The following is a 17,318-nucleotide window of genomic DNA, read 5'->3' as shown; positions in this document are numbered from 1 at the left end:
GGCAAAAGCTTACAGCACCTGGTATTCCCAGGCGGTCTCCCATCCAAGTACTAAGCAGGCCCGACGCTGCTTAGCTTCCGAGATCAGACGAGATCGGGCGCTCTCAGCGCGGTATGGCCGTAAGCGAGGGCTGCTCCAAAAAGTGGGCTATTTAAAGATCAGCCTCCGTAAAAGCCAGCATATTATATAAATAGTGAAGAAAAGGCAAAAGCTTACAGCACCTGGTATTCCCAGGCGGTCTCCCATCCAAGTGTAACAATCGGCCTTATCAGCCGAGTTACAAGACTAAAATGGGGTCAGATTTAACTGTGAGAGATGACTAGTGGTTAAAAGAATGAGACATAAAAGAAGATTGGTTTAAATAGATTTGGTTTATTTACAAGGTTCACATAAAAGACTTTAAAACAACACGATAAAACGAGGTAAACGCTGTTAAAAGCATACAGTTCATTTGTCCATACCCTAAAAACAGTCCAAGAATCCCAGTGTGTTGATAAGTCCAATGTGAGTGTCCACCGGTGTATATACAATCCACAGAAAGTGTAATCCAAAGTTTGCAGGTGGTGAATGGAAAGGTGAGCTCTAAAATTAGCAACTCCTCAATCCAACAGTTTGGTGACTGTCCTTTGTTTGTCATGCTGCTCTCTTATACAGTTGTACTTCCTGCTTCCTGTCATGTGTCTAGTCACATGGCAGGCCAACCATCCATTTTTTAAAGACACACACTCACTTAAAATGTTAAGAGTAATAAAATGGCCTAAAAAACATGTAAAACACTTAAAACTCTATAATACATTTAAATGATTGTAATAAATAGAGCGGTAAAACACGTCTTTCTAAAAGCCAGCATATTATATAAATAGTGAAGAAAAGGCAAAAGCTTACAGCACCTGGTATTCCCAGGCGGTCTCCCATCCAAGTACTAAGCAGGCCCGACGCTGCTTAGCTTCCGAGATCAGACGAGATCGGGCGCTCTCAGCGCGGTATGGCCGTAAGCTAGGGCTGCTCCAAAAAGTGGGCTATTTAAAGATCAGCCTCCGTAAAAGCCAGCATATTATATAAATAGTGAAGAAAAGGCAAAAGCTTACAGCACCTGGTATTCCCAGGCGGTCTCCCATCCAAGTACTAAGCAGGCCCGACGCTGCTTAGCTTCAGAGATCAGACGAGATCGGGCGCTCTCAGCGCGGTATGGCCGTAAGCGAGGGCTGCTCCAAAAAGTGGGCTATTTAAAGATCAGCCTCCGTAAAAGCCAGCATATTATATAAATAGTGAAGAAAAGGCAAAAGCTTACAGCACCTGGTATTCCCAGGCGGTCTCCCATCCAAGTGTAACAATCGGCCTTATCAGCCGAGTTACAAGACTAAAATGGGGTCAGATTTAACTGTGAGATCAGATTTAACTGTGAGAGATGACTAGTGGTTAAAAGAATGAGACATAAAAGAAGATTGGTTTAAATAGATTTGGTTTATTTACAAGGTTCACATAAAAGACTTTAAAACAACACGATAAAACGAGGTAAACGCTGTTAAAAGAATACAGTTCATTTGTCCATACCCTAAAAACAGTCCAAGAATCCCAGTGTGTTGATAAGTCCAATGTGAGTGTCCACCGGTGTATATACAATCCACAGAAAGTGTAATCCAAAGTTTGCAGGTGGTGAATGGAAAGGTGAGCTCTAAAATTAGCAACTCCTCAATCCAACAGTTTGGTGACTGTCCTTTGTTTGTCATGCTGCTCTCTTATACAGTTGTACTTCCTGCTTCCTGTCATGTGTCTAGTCACATGGCAGGCCAACCATCCATTTTTAAAGACACACACTCACTTAAAATGTTAAGAGTAATAAAATGGCCTAAAAAACATGTAAAACACTTAAAACTCTATAATACATTTAAATGATTGTAATAAATAGAGCGGTAAAACACGTCTTTCTAAAAGCCAGCATATTATATAAATAGTGAAGAAAAGGCAAACGCTTACAGCACCTGGTATTCCCAGGCGGTCTCCCATCCAAGTACTAAGCAGGCCCGACACTGCTTAGCTTCCGAGATCAGACGAGATCGGGCGCTCTTTTTTTTTTTTTTTTTTTTTTTTTATTAAAGAAATTTCATAATACAAATTTTCCAATGTGTGCTTCACATTAGAAGTCTCACGACATAAAATAAATAAACATGAAAAAATACATCACATTATCATCAACAAAGCAAAAGGAACACATTAAACATAAGATGAATTTTCAACCAATAGAAACATCAACAATACAATATAGTTGTCCACACAAAGACGAAAGAAAAGAAAAAAAAATTAAAAATAAGATAAAATATAATCTACTCATCTCGTATTTTTTGTTTAAAATCATGCCTTTTATACTTAAGATTTAGAAAGCTCTTTCTCTTCCTGGCAATTTGCACATGAAATTCTCTAAAACATTACAAACTGTTGGTGTAAAAACATCATAAAAAGCTTTCAGCATATTTTCACTTTTAAAATACACATATAATTGTTCTACATATACTTCTATTTTCCTTTTAAAAACAGTCCAAACCTCTAACACCATTTTTTCTTTTTTGGCCACAATTCTTCTTTCCCAAATTGCGCTTTTCATTAACATTATACACAGATTTATAAACTTTTTGTGTTGACCCTTCTTTTCCCAACCAAACATCACTACTCTTTTCCATTCCATTACACTTTCATCCCAACCTTCGCTCACATCTTTAATTAAACATTTACATTTCCTTAGAAAATCCTCCAATTCTTTACAATATAAAAACAAATGTAAAATCCCCTCTTCTTTTTCATGACACACTTTACACATTGGATTTTGTTCCATTCCCACCTTGTTTAAAACAGACTCAGTAAAAACCGCTTTATGCCTTATAAAATATTCCAAACATCCTAACTTTGTTTCAACACACCTCCCCCTCATGTTTCTCCATATACATTCTTCTTTTAGATCCTTGAATTTTTCCACCCAGTACTTATTTACAATCGGCTCTTTAAAAACACCATCTCTAAAAACACAATAAAACATTTTTACAGTACATTCTTTAAAATCATACATTTTTCCCCCCAGTTTCACAAAAATATTTCCCTCTGTTTGCTCTCCTTCCATACTCTCTATTCTTTTAATCCACTCTTTGGGTATTGCATTTTTAATAATTTCATATTTATTTGTTATTTCTTGTTTACTATATTCTTCTTTTGCTTCCTCCATCGCATCCACAATATATTGTATCGGTAAAAAACCCTCTTTAAATTCATACAAAACATCTCTCACTCTTGTTATCCCCACATCCATCCATTTTTTAAAAAATATTGCTTTCTCTTGTTTTAAAATGTTGTTATTTAAGAACAGAGGTTGATTTAAAATGTTTTCTCTTCCATGCGGATTGTACTCGATTTTCGTTAAAAAATTCCCCCAGGCACTAAAAATTTCTCTATAAAATTCGTGTAATCCTTCCGTCATCCAAATTTTTGTTTTCATCCATAATATTCCGTCCCCCATGTTAAAATCCCCACATTTGTTTAAAAAGTATTTCATTGTTTTTTTCCACTCAGTTTTGTTATCTTGTTGCAGGTATTTCTTAACAATTTTTACTCTCAACGCATTTTTTCGCTGTTCCACATCCATTAAACCTAAGCCCCCCTTCTCTATCGCCCCTAAAATCGTATTATGTGCAATCCTTGCTGGTTTCCCCTCCCATAAAAAGTCAAGAAAACATTTCTTCAACCTCCGTTCTGTCCATAAAGGTATTTCAGAAACATATAAAACATACCAAAGTTTAGAAACCATTAAAACATTCAATATTAAAACCTTCCCCTTCAAGTTTAAAGTTCTCAATTTCCAAAAATTTAATCTTCTCTCTATATCTGTTACTAGTTGCTCCCACATTTCATCTCTTACTTTCCTCTCATTCTTTCCCATTACAACTCCTAAAATCCTCATTTCTTCCACTTCCTTAAAATTAAAACAATCCATTAAAACCATAGCTTTACCAAATCTCATATATACCGTTTTCTCCTCATTTACTTTACTTCCAGACCCACTACAATATTCTTTTACCAACTTCATAACTTCTTTAACACTCTCTTTTCCCTTTACAATTATTGTTGTGTCATCAGCATATTGAAAAACTTTCCCCTCAGCCTTATTTCCCTCAATTTCTATCCCTATTATTCTTTCATTCTGTTTTATAGCCAGTCCCAAGGGTTCAGAAACAAGTGAGTACAATAATGCTGAGAGTGGACAACCCTGTCTTATTGACCTTGTTATTTTAAAACACTCTGTTAAAAACCCATTACATTTTATCTTTGTTAGTGCACCCTTATATAAAATCTCAATCCATTTAATAAAATTTTCCCCGAACCCAAAACTCCTTAAAACCTCAAATAAATACCCGTGCTCAACCCTATCAAAAGCTTTTTCAAAATCCAAACTAATTATATATCCTTCTTCATTTTTTTCTTTCATGTACCATATCGTGTCCCTTATACTCATTGTTATGTCGGCTATATCTCTTCCTTTGACTCCATATGCTTGGTTTGTTTTAATTATACTTGGCATTACTTCCTTTAATCTGTTTGCTAAAACCTTCGCTAAAATCTTAAGATCTGTATTCAACATCGTGATTGGTCTGTAGTTTTTTAGATCTACTTTTTCTCCTTTCCTTTTATATATCAATTTCATTAACCCCATCCTTGTTCTTTCATTAATCTCTTCCTTTTCAAAAATTTCTTTAAAAACCTCATTTAAAATCTTTGTTAAAACTTCTTTAAAACAAACATAAAATTCAGTTCCCAAACCATCTATTCCTGGACTTTTCTTTTTATTCAGTTGATTTATTGCTCTTTCAATCTCGTCTTCCCTGATTTCTCGGTCACATTCTTTTTTATGTTCCTCACTTACTTTTGCTTTTATCTGATTCAACAGTTCCTTTTTTTCCTCCTCTTCCACCCCCCTTGCACTAAACAGATCCTCATAAAAATTCTTTATTTCTTTTAAAATCTTTTCATTCCCTTCTACAATTTCCCCATTTTCCCCTCTTATTTCTTTTATCGTTTCAGCTTTCCCTCTCTTTTTTTCCAGATCAAAAAAGAACTTTGTACATTTTTCTCCCTCCACCACATATTTTGCTTTGCTTCTTAACCTCGCCCCCTCATATTCCTTTTCTTCTATTTCTTTCAGTTTCCCCTCCATTTCCTTTATCTTTTGTATGTCTTGAAATTCTTTATTCAGTTCCATTTCCAAACGTTCCTTTATTCCTCTTTCTTTGGATCTTTTGCATTTCTGAATAACACTACAATACCTGATTGAGAATTTTTTGATTAAAAACTTTACACTCTCCCACCATATTCTCTTATCCTCTTCATACATTCCATTTTCCTTTTCTTTTTCTATAATTTCTTTCACTTTTAAAACATAATCTTCATTCTTTAAAATCTGTGTATTTAAAATCCATACTCCTGGACCTCTTTGCATTTGACTCCAGTCCAACTTAAAAGATAAAATCTTATGATCGCTAAAACTTGTTTCTTTGTACTTAATATTTTCTATAAAATTCTCCACATTTCTTGTACATAAAACATAGTCAATTCTAGTTTGGCATACAAACTGCCCTACTATTTGTCTTCTCGAAAATTCTTTTTTCTTTTCATTTCTTTCTCTCCACACATCTATCATATTATTTTCATCCATTAATGCTTTTAATTCTTTTCTTCCTGTATCTGTTTTAAAAACCATTCCTTCAGCCATATCCTGTTTACTAAAAACTGTGTTAAAATCCCCCATCATAATTATTTCTTTATACTTCTTTACAATGTTTCTTAAAACATTAAAAAACTCTTTCTTTTCCTTATCTTCCACTGGTGCATGTACATTTACTAAAATCAAATCTCTTCCTTCATATTTTGTCTCAACTACCAAACATTTCCCCATCTTGTCCTTATACACACTTTTACTCACTTTAAAAACATCGTCCTTCATTAAAAAAGCCACACCTCTCCCAGCCCGCCCATCTCCATTATTATATAAAATACCTCCATCCCATCTCTTTTTATAATCATTCATCACATTTTCTCTCCAGTTTGTTTCTTGTAATGCAACAATGTCTTCCCTTTTACATTTTTCTTTTACTTTTTCAAACTTCCTCATGTCCATCAGACCCCTTGCATTAAAAGCAACACAACTTAAAACCATTAAAAGTAAATAAAAAAAATACATAAAAATCATTATTCATCATTTTCTCCCTCCAGGACCCTTAGCACATCAAATCTGTTAGTCTCTGTCATAATCTTTTTTCTTGCACTTTCCAAATTTGGTTTTACCTTCAGTGCTCTCCTTCTTATTTGTCCTTTCCCTCCTCTGTCTTTGTCCATTTTGTCCATCTTTATTCCCTCTTCATTGTCCGTTTCTTTAACTTGATCCAACCTTCCTTGTCCATCTCTCTCCACATCACCCAGAAAAGTATTAAAACTGTCCGACATCTCCATCTCTGTCCATTGAGTGTCCTGCTCCACTGTTTGTTCGTTATTATTAATGTTGTCTTCTCTTCTTTCTCCTTCCTCTCTGCAGCTCGGTCCTCCTTCCGTTTCTTTTTGTTGTAGTCCTTCCTCCTCGTTGTGTCCTTCATGCACCTGTCTGCCCACCTGTTCTTCCCTTCCTCCTTCCTCTCCCTCCATCCAACATTCACATTTATTTAAAACTTCCTGACACCCCGGGCACCTGACAGCATTGTAATCTCGTGCAAAATGTCCCCTCTCCTCACATTTGTAGCACACAAAATTTGGGCATTCTATTAGCAGGTGATCCGGGCTCATGCACAGCCTACAGGTCTTCACCTGATGGCTGTGCATCACCCGGAAGTACTGCGGCCCTTCGGCTGTTTCTAGCCGTGTGCTATATGGCAACGATGCCACTTGCTTGGGGAACCTCACCTTAAGGAAACTTGTTCCATCTTCAATGTCGGTGCCCGGGTAGCGTCTTCTTTTAATTTTGGTAATGGGATCAACTCCCCATCCCTCCAATTTTCCTAAAATTTCTTTGTCATCCAGGTAGACAGGCAGGTGCATGAAGGAAACAACATAATCCCTGTTTTGTAGATTTTTTACTTCACAGTCCACTCCTTTTATTCTTAGTCCATCAATTAGTTTTTCACACGTTTCTTCTTTTTCCATTGTCAGTTCGTATTCTTTCCCTTGTCTTGGTCTTAGTGCTAAAATTTTGCCATGTCCACATTGTTCCGTTACAGCTTTAATAATGTCCTCCGCTCTCACCCCAATCACATTCTCCACATTCACAATCACTGTAGCTTCCTTTAAATATTGTCGCTCAACAAACTTTTCTCTTACTTCCTGTTTTTTTCCATTTGTAGCTCGTGGTCGTTTATCCAGTCCAATGTCGTTTGCCGTGCGTGTTCCTCCTGCCAGTCCAGTCTCGTTTGCCGTGCATGTTCCTCCAGCCAGTCCAGTGTCCATTGCCGTGCGTGTTCCTCCTGCCAGTCCAGTGTCGTTTGCCATCCGTCTCTCTCCAGCCAGTTCTGTTTCGTAATCCATTAATCCGTCCGTTTTTTTTAAAGAAAAATAAGTTAAGAAAAAAAAGGTTTAACCACCCTCCAGCCAGCAAAAATGCTGCTGTTAGGTGGTTTTATAACTGAAAAAAACACAAAAAAACTAACTTAAAGTAAAACCACTCACAAAACAAACAAAAAAAATCAAACACAAAATGGAGGAGAGCCTTCCTCTCCCAACTGCTGCCAACCACTTCCTGTTGCTCTCTAGCGCTCTCAGGTGGCGGTATGGCCATAAGCGAGGGCTGCTCCAAAAAGTGGGCTATTTAAAGATCAGCCTCCGTAAAAGCCAGCATATTATATAAATAGTGAAGAAAAGGCAAAAGCTTACAGCACCTGGTATTCCCAGGCGGTCTCCCATCCAAGTGTAACAATCGGCCTTATCAGCCGAGTTACAAGACTAAAATGGGGTCAGATTTAACTGTGAGAGATGACTAGTGGTTAAAAGAATGAGACATAAAAGAAGATTGGTTTAAATAGATTTGGTTTATTTACAAGGTTCACATAAAAGACTTTAAAACAACACAATAAAACGAGGTAAACGCTGTTAAAAGAATACAGTTCATTTGTCCATACCCTAAAAACAGTCCAAGAATCCCAGTGTGTTGATAAGTCCAATGTGAGTGTCCACCGGTGTATATACAATCCACAGAAAGTGTAATCCAAAGTTTGCAGGTGGTGAATGGAAAGGTGAGCTCTAAAATTAGCAACTCCTCAATCCAACAGTTTGGTGACTGTCCTTTGTTTGTCATGCTGCTCTCTTATACAGTTGTACTTCCTGCTTCCTGTCATGTGTCTAGTCACATGGCAGGCCAACCATCCATTTTTAAAGACACACACTCACTTAAAATGTTAAGAGTAATAAAATGGCCTAAAAAACATGTAAAACACTTAAAACTCTATAATACATTTAAATGATTGTAATAAATAGAGCGGTAAAACACGTCTTTCTAAAAGCCAGCATATTATATAAATAGTGAAGAAAAGGCAAATGCTTACAGCACCTGGTATTCCCAGGCGGTCTCCCATCCAAGTACTAAGCAGGCCCGACGCTGCTTAGCTTCCGAGATCAGACGAGATCGGGCGCTCTCAGCGCGGTATGGCCGTAAGCGAGGGCTGCTCCAAAAAGTGGGCTATTTAAAGATCAGCCTCCATAAAAGCCAGCATATTATATAAATAGTGAAGAAAAGGCAAAAGCTTACAGCACCTGGTATTCCCAGGCGGTCTCCCATCCAAGTACTAACCAGGCCCGACGCGGCTTAGCTTCCGAGATCAGACGAGATCGGGCGCTCTTTTTTTTTATTTTTTTTTTTTATTAAAAATATACATATATATATATATACATACACACATTTTAAATCATCATGACATACAACAGGTCATATACATATATTACATATTACAGTTCACAGTGATTTATTACACAATTACATGTGTACACAGGGATAAGAAGATAAGTGAGAAAAAAAATAAATAAATAAAATTAAAAAAAAACTTTAAATTAAATAAGGGGATCAAAACAGAATCATTCAGGCAACTCTAGTTTAGTACCATCTGGGCTGTCCATAATAAAAGGATTATTTAAAATAAAAGTTTTGTAAAAAACAATCTTGTTCTCTTCCATTTTAAAATATTCTTCAGCAGTTCTAATATATTGTTCCCGTTTTCTTTTGTACATTTTCCAAACATCTATTTTTGCACGTTTGTTTTTCACAATGTTTCTCCTTTCCTAAATAACATTTCTTGCAACAGATAAAAAAAGATTGACCATCTTTGTTTTACTTCCATTAAAACCAAATAAAAACATTTTACACCATTCTGAATCTCTCTCAATTTCCTCTTCTCTATTTGTCATCATCTGTTTTATCATTTCTTTTAACTTTACCATAAAAGTATTTAATTTAGTACATTTTAAAAACAAGTGCATACTACTTTCATTTTCTAATTCACATACTTTACATATTGCATTATCACTGCTTCCAATTTGTGCCAGCTTTGTTTCAGTGAATATCACATTGTGTCTGATAAAATAATCCAAGCATTCAAGTTTTGTGTCTAAATATTTCCACTTTAAATTTTTCCAAATTCCTTCCTCATCAATATCCACAAAAATCCTTTTCCCGAACTGTTCTGCGACTGGTCTTTTGTACACTTTGTTTCTAAAACATACATAAAATTTTTTAAAAGTACATTCCTGAAAGTCTTTGGCTTTTTCTTTTAAAACCACTTTCACATTATCATTGCTTTTATCATTCTGTTCAATTTTCTTTATCCATTCTTTAGGTATTGCACTTTTCACTATTTCAAACTGTTTCTCCAGAGTTTCTCTTTTAAAATCTTCACCAATCTCATCCATAGCATCAACAATTACTTGGCTTGGTAAAAAACCTTCTTTTATCTCATATAAAACATCTTTGACTTGACATACACCAGCCTTCAACCAATGTTTAAAAAATACTTCTTTCTCTTGTGTTAAAATATTAGCATTTAAAAACAATGGTTGATTTAATAACATTTTTCTTCCTTCAGGTTTAAACTCAACCAAATTTAAAAACTCTGCCCATGCTTGTAAAACCTCTTTGTAAAAATCAGGAATTCCAGTCATCATGTTCTGTTTCAGTTTCATCCATAAAATGTCATCATTTATATTAAAACCACCACATTTGTTAAGATAATACCTCATTACATGCTTCCATTCTGCTTTAAAATCCTTGTTTAAAAACCTTTTCACCAGTTTAACTCTCAAGCTTTTCTTTCTTATTTCTGGGTCTATCAATCCCATTCCACCTTCATCTGTTGCACCTATTAAAACATTATACGCAATTCTTGGTGGTTTCCCTTCCCAAATAAAATTCAGGACACATTTTTTTATTCTTTGTACATGCCAGTGTTCCATAGGGATGACTCCTAAGATGTACCACATTTTCGACAACATCAGCGTATTTACAATTAAAATCTTTCCCATTAAATTCAACCTCCTTTGTTTCCACCATTCCAACCTCCTTTCCATTCTTCCTATTATTTCATCCCACATTATTTCATTAACTCTCTTTTCATTTTCTCCCATTGTTATCCCTAAAATCTTAATTTCTTGCTGATTTTTGAAATTAAAAGCATCTGGTAAAATGCATACATTCCCAATTCTCATAACCACAGTTTTTTCCATATTTACTTTAGCACCTGATCCATCACAATATTTTTTAATAATTTCCATAGCATTTGTCACACTTTCAATATCCTTTAAAATTAATGTAGTGTCATCCGCATACTGGTAAATTTTCTGTTCTTCTTTCATCTCTACAATTTTAATTCCATTTATTCTTTTTTCCTTCATTATAGCTAGACCCAAAGCTTCAGTCACTAGACTGTACAGCTGAGCAGATAGTGGACATCCCTGTTTTATGGATCTTGTTATACTAAAGCATTCTGTAATAAAACCATTACATTTAATACAACTCATAGCACCATTATACAAACACTTCATCCATCTTAAAAACTTTTCTCCAAACCCAAACTTTTTTAAAACCCCAAATAAAAAATTATGTTCAACTCTGTCAAATGCTTTCTCAAAATCAACACTAATTACATATCCCTCTTTCTTTTCTTCTTTCATATATTGTATTACATCTCTTATACTGCTTGTTATATCTGTGATGTCTTTTCCTTTCACTCCATATGCCTGACTAGTTTTAATAATACTCGGTAAAATCTTTTTACAGTTTTTTACGATTGTTTACACTCTAAAATAAACATTTCCACACAATTTGCAAAATTCTACTCCAAGGAGCAAAACACCGCCACAGATTTGCACAACATTAAACACAATGTCTGCTTCACTCTTTTTGCAAAACATTACACACAGTGATTTGTAAAACTCTACACACATTTCGACACCTTAGACACAGATAAGGATTGTGAGGTTACTTCCTTGTCATTACAAAGCCCCGGATTGCCAATGACCACACTAATGAACAAATTGGATAAACACATCCACAAGGTGTGGAAGCACACATGTGCTAATTTGAAAACGCAGCACTCAGGTGTGCTAGGCAGCAGGTGAGTTCACCTGTATTCATCAAAAATGATGTGGATGAAATCTTATGGCCTGATCCAGCCAGACGGAGAGATGAGGAATAGTTACAGTAGTTGTGTTGCTTTTTTTTCCAGAGTCAAACTGTATGTACTTCATGCAGTAATTTTTATTTGTCTACAGATTTTATTTGTTTCATTGATTTCATTGTTGGTTGATTACTGTAACTGATTATGGTAAGAAATACTGTATTTCTTGAATTGAAATAAATACTTGAAATATTCAGTCTGCAGCATCAGTGTTGTGCAGTGCTTGGTAAGTTTATAGTAGGCCTATTTGTGTTCATTCTCCCTATATCTCAAACTAATCATGATGAATGTTGTGGGTTTGTCACTATTTTGTTTTGTCATCGAAATGATCCCTTACATAACAATGTCTGCCCAAAAATCTAGCACATGCTATTTCCTAAAATTAGTTTTTTATTTATCACAGCAGTGTGAAACTGTCTGCAATAGTGTCTGATCATTGAGGACTGTGTTGGTTAAATGAAAACTAATAGCATTTTCACAAATATGTGTATATGTTTTGACTGAAATGTGTATGTTTTGACTGAAGTGTGTCATTTTGCAAACAATCTAGGAATTTTGCAAATTGAGTGTGGTGTTTGGATAATTGTGATTATATTTTGAAAAAAGAACCCGGTTTTCAAAATTGTGTGTAAACAATTGAAAAATACTGTAAGTCTGTTTGCTAAAACCTTGGCTAATACTTTAAAATCTTTATTTAACATCGTAAGGGGTCTGTAGTTAATCAAATCATTTTTTCCACCTTTTTTCTTATATATTAATTTCACTAAACCTATTCTCATTAAATGTGTAGCTTCTTTCTTTTCAAAAATTACTTCAAAGATTTCCTTTAAAATTGGTGCTAAAACATCTTTAAAAACTTTATAAAATTCAGATACTAATCCATCTAAACCTGGGCTTTTCCCATTATTTAATTGCATTATAGCTTCCTTAATTTCTTCTATTTGTATTTCTTCATCACACATATTTCTATCATCTTCTGTTATACTTTCCTCAATTTGTTCTAATAAAAATTGTTCTTCTTTTTCATTTATTTGACCTTTTTTAAAAAGGCCTTCATAAAAATTTCTAACTTCTTTCAAAATATCCTGTGCTTCTTTTATTTTTTCACCATTTTTCTTCTTTAATTCTCTTATGATTTCTACATTTCCCTTACTTTCTTCTAAACTAAAAAAGAATTTTGTACATTTCTCGCCTTCTACAAGATATTTTGCTTTACTTCTAACCATAGCACCTCTACATTTCTTTTCTTCTATGTTTCGTAATTCTTCTTCCAAGTTTATTATTTTTTCTATATCTACATTTTCTTGGTTCAATTTATCATTTAGTTCTTTTCTAACCTCCACTTCTTTATTTCTTTTAGCTTTTTGTATTAATTTACTAATTTCTATAGTATACTTTTTAATTTCATATTTTGTATTATCCCACCATATTCGTTTATCTTCTTGATACATCCTATTCTGTTTTTCTGTATTTATTATATCCACTATTGTCTTTCTATAAGATTTTATTTTTAAAATTTCTGTGTTTAAGATCCATACCCCATTACCTCTTTCAGCTTCGTTAAAATCAATATTCAAAATGAAAAACTTGTGATCACTCAAAGCTGTTTCTTTGTAATAAACACTCTGTATAAAATCGCCCAGTTTTCTCTTGTATAGAATAAAATCAATTCTACTTTGTTTTAAAATATTACCTACTATTTGTCTTCTTGAATATTCTCTTCTTCCCTCATTTCTTATTCTCCATGTCAACTACTTCATGCTCATCCATTACAGTTTTTTCTGATTGCTTAAGCACATTTTTTGTAACTATTGGCTATTTTTGCAAAACTCTACACACAAATAAGAAAACCTTTCACCCAATTATCAAAACATTGTAGTTCTCTTGCAAAAGCAAACACAGCTAGATTAACTCTTCACACCTTCGTAAAAATGGTGTTTTCATATCAAACAGTACACACAAGCTATCATCTACTAAGCACACAATGCGCCAACTGCACACTGATGGTATGAATACAAAACACATCTGGCTTTTGCTTTCTCTGTGTACAGATGTCAATTTGAGGTCATACTTTTGTCATAGTGTCATGTAAACATACAAGGATCCAAACTTCAAGTATTGGTGTTTATTCACACTCATCAAAACCAAGACAAAGTCAGAACACAAAATAGTAATTTCACACACAAAAAAAAAAAAGGAAATAAAAAGACAATCAGCCTACATCATGTCGTCTTTCTGGGTCTGGCCACAAAATTTCGTCCACATCGCATGCGATATCCTCCAGTCCAAGGCACCGGGGAAAATATCTCCTTGAATGCCGTATCCAGGCCTGACATGATGCCTGGTCAATATCTCCACATGCCTCCTCCATTGCCTGTAAAAGGGCTACCTGTTGATGAGGATGACGGTCGTACACTTTCCAGCGCCAGGCAGAGAAGAACTCCTCGATGGGATTTAAGAATGGAGAGTATGGAGGGAGGTTGAGTGCCATGAAGGATGGGTGGTCTGTAAACCAGTTGCGGACCAAAGCAGCCCTATGGAAACTAACATTGTCCCATATGATGACATATCGGGTATGCTCTGGTCTCTGAACAGTGAGCATGTCATGTAAGGTGTCCAGGAATGCAAGAATGTGTGCAGTGTTGTATGGGCCTATGGTTGCATGATGGTGAACAACACCATTTTGGCTTATAGCTGCACACATGGTTATGTTACCACCACGTTGTCCTGGGACATTGATGATGGCACGGTGTCCAATAATGTTCCTGCCACGTCTCCTGGTTTTACTGAGGTTAAAACCGGCCTCATCTACAAAAAGTAGCTCATGTCCCATGGCATCTGCTTCTAGTTCCATCACTCTCTGGACAAGACAAAACAAATGCAACACATCAGGCCCATGCACAGCACTACAGTATGCACTTCCAAATTCAGAACCAATGACACTATAGCTTACCTGCACATAGTCATATCGCAGTTGCTTTACACGTTCTGTGTTTCTCTCGAAAGGAACTCTGTAAATTTGCTTCATTCTTATTCTGTGGCGCGCAAGTACACGACTTAGTGTAGAAATGCTTGCACTGTGTATATTTTGAAAGATGGTGTCATTATCAATTATGCGCTGCTGTATTTCGCGCAGTCTTATTGCATTATTGGCAATCACCATGTTCACTATATGGGTCTCTTGCTCTGGAGTGAACATTCTTCCTCTGCCCCCAACATCTGGACGTCTAGCAATTCTGTAAAGTAACAATTTCAGTATTTTTGCATGTATGGTACTGTTGTGTTTCTCATTAGAGTATGGCAGTGCTAAAAAGTACTTACCGATTCTCATTTCGAAATGTCCTAATGATGCTTGCCACAGTGTAGCGGCTCAAATTAGGCTGAACCCGTTGGCCAGCTTCCCTCAGGGTCATCCCATGGTTGATGACATGGTCCACTATTGTAGCTCTGATGTCATCAGTTATTCTATTTCTTACTCTTCTTACCCTTCCTCTTTCCCCTCCTCGTCTTCTTCTTGCTCCTCCTTGTCCTCTTCCTCTAACTTCCTCTAACCCTCTCGCTTCTTCAACTCCACGTCCTCTTCCTCCAACTTCTTCACCTCCACGTCCTCTCCCTCGGCCTCCTCTGATTCTCACTCTTCTCACTCTTACTGCTCCTTCCATTGTACTCCACATAGACAGCTTACCTGTGGCTTATTTATAGTGCTTAGGCTGATTGCAAAGTGAACTAATTATCTAAAACAGTTTTCACATGTGAAAGTGTGCCAAACAGTTGGCAAAATAGTGTTAATGATAGCCATACATGTGTATAATTTTGCTAGGAGTGTGTTGGAAATTTGGTAATTGAGTGTAAGCAGTGAGTTGTGTTTAAAGTTCTGCAAAGTGTGTGTTACAAATTTGCAAACTGAGTGCAAAGCAGTGTTTGTGCTTTTAGTTTTGCAAACTCAGTGAGTGGTTTTGCTATACGTATTAATAGTTTTAGAAATTGTGCTACAAGAATCACGATTAGCGCTTAAGCATTCAGAAAAAACTGTAAGTTCTCCAACTCTTTTCTCCCACTGTCACTCTTAAAAATCATGCCATCTGCTAAATCAATTCTGTTCAAGACCGTGTTAAAATCACCAATTAAAATAGTTTCTCCCCATAAAGTCATTAAACCCTTTAGCCTATTAAAGAATTCCTTCTTTTCTTTTCCTACTACCGGAGCATGAATGTTACATAAAACCATATTATTTTCCTTAATCTTAATCGCTAAACATTTCCCTTCTTTGTCATTATATATTTCTTCGACATCATTACATACATTTTTTTTAACTAAAATGGCAACCCCTCTCCCCATCCTTCCATCACCATTATTATAAAATATATTTCCTGTCCATCCCCTTTTAAAATCATCCATTATAGCTTCATTCCAGTTTGTCTCTTGTATAAATATAAGATTTTGTTTTTTACACTGCTCCTTAACCTTGTCAAATTTTCCGACATTCGATAAACCTCTTACATTAATAGAAACAATACTTAAAAACATACATAAATGAAAAACATTACATATCAGTCCCATCAATCCGCACTTTCTTTTCCCCTAGACGCATCACGCATAGTCTTTATCAGTTCACTCTTTTTACTCAATCTGTTCCTTACAAATTTTAGATTTGGAGTTACCTTAATTTTTCTTCTTCTTACTTGCAATCCATTTGCTTGCTCGTGTTCTTCAGTATTTTGCTCATCCATTCTCTCACTTACGTCCATTTGTGTGTTTGATAAGTCCAAAGATGTCCATGTATCACTCAGTTCATTTGTTTTGCCATTGTCTTTTTCCAGCTGTTCTTTCTGTGTTTCCGATATCTCCACAATCCAATGATCATCTTTCTCCATATTGCAACACTTTTCCACTTCTCCCGTCACTTGACTGCATGTTGTATCTTTGTGTTCTGTTATTGTCTCCATTTCTTCTGTTGTGTTATTGTTATTGTATCCACCTTTTCTGTTTCATCCTGTATCTCACCATCATTGTCCATAGCCTCATTATCCTCTTCATGATCGCCACGGCGCCAAACCACATGCAAGTCTGTCGGGAGGGTGGCTCAGAGGATGCATGAATCAACAATATGAACGTCCTGCTGCCTCCACTTGATGCAAGACAGTGATAGCCATACCTCACTAAATTGGTTCTTGGGCATGTTTTGCTACCTTTTAAATATGATTGACATTTTTTTTTAATCAATGTACGCTGAGAACAGGAGGCCTCAAAATGGTTTCTGCTGTCCGAGGGCAACACGGCGCAGAACGGGCTTAACAAAATGCCAAAACGCACGACTCTGGTGGGACTCGAACCCACAACTACAACCTCATCTGGGAGTCTTGAAATCCAATGCGCTATCCATTGCGCCACAGAGCCTGTAGGTATGCCAGCCTGGGCCTGTCCTGCTCGGCCGAGTGGCAAGCTGTGTGGGCAGAAAGACTGGTCTGTGCACAATTGAGGCATGCTTGCTGGACTGGAGCGCCGCCCAAGGCACCGCTGGGATTCGAGGCCTCAAAATGGTTTCTGCTGTCCGAGGGCAACACTGCGCAGTATGGGCTTAACAAAATGGCAAAAAGCACGACTCTGGTGGGGCTTGCACCCACAACCTTTGAA

General features: G+C 36.2%; 4 non-coding genes across 4 annotated transcripts; all 4 read right to left on the bottom strand.

Moving 5' to 3' along the window:
- Positions 1-6: 6 nt before the first annotated feature.
- Positions 7-125, bottom strand: LOC141299754 (5S ribosomal RNA). The gene has a single exon (XR_012341847.1). It is a non-coding gene; the product is annotated as a 5S ribosomal RNA (ribosomal RNA).
- Positions 126-878: 753 nt separating this feature from the next.
- On the bottom strand, positions 879-997 carry LOC141299747 (5S ribosomal RNA). Its single transcript, XR_012341844.1, has one exon. It is a non-coding gene; the product is annotated as a 5S ribosomal RNA (ribosomal RNA).
- An 84-nt stretch (positions 998-1,081) lies between these two features.
- Positions 1,082-1,200, bottom strand: LOC141318570 (5S ribosomal RNA). Its single transcript, XR_012352879.1, has one exon. It is a non-coding gene; the product is annotated as a 5S ribosomal RNA (ribosomal RNA).
- Positions 1,201-8,557: 7,357 nt separating this feature from the next.
- Positions 8,558-8,676, bottom strand: LOC141312505 (5S ribosomal RNA). Its single transcript, XR_012349237.1, has one exon. It is a non-coding gene; the product is annotated as a 5S ribosomal RNA (ribosomal RNA).
- Positions 8,677-17,318: the final 8,642 nt, after the last annotated feature.

The sequence above is a fragment of the Garra rufa genome, chromosome 1 (assembly GCF_049309525.1).
Source record: "Garra rufa chromosome 1, GarRuf1.0, whole genome shotgun sequence".
Classification (NCBI taxonomy): Eukaryota; Metazoa; Chordata; class Actinopteri; order Cypriniformes; family Cyprinidae; genus Garra; species Garra rufa.
The sequence above is the reverse complement of the archived record's forward strand: the minus strand, read 5'-3'. Positions and strand labels throughout refer to the sequence as shown.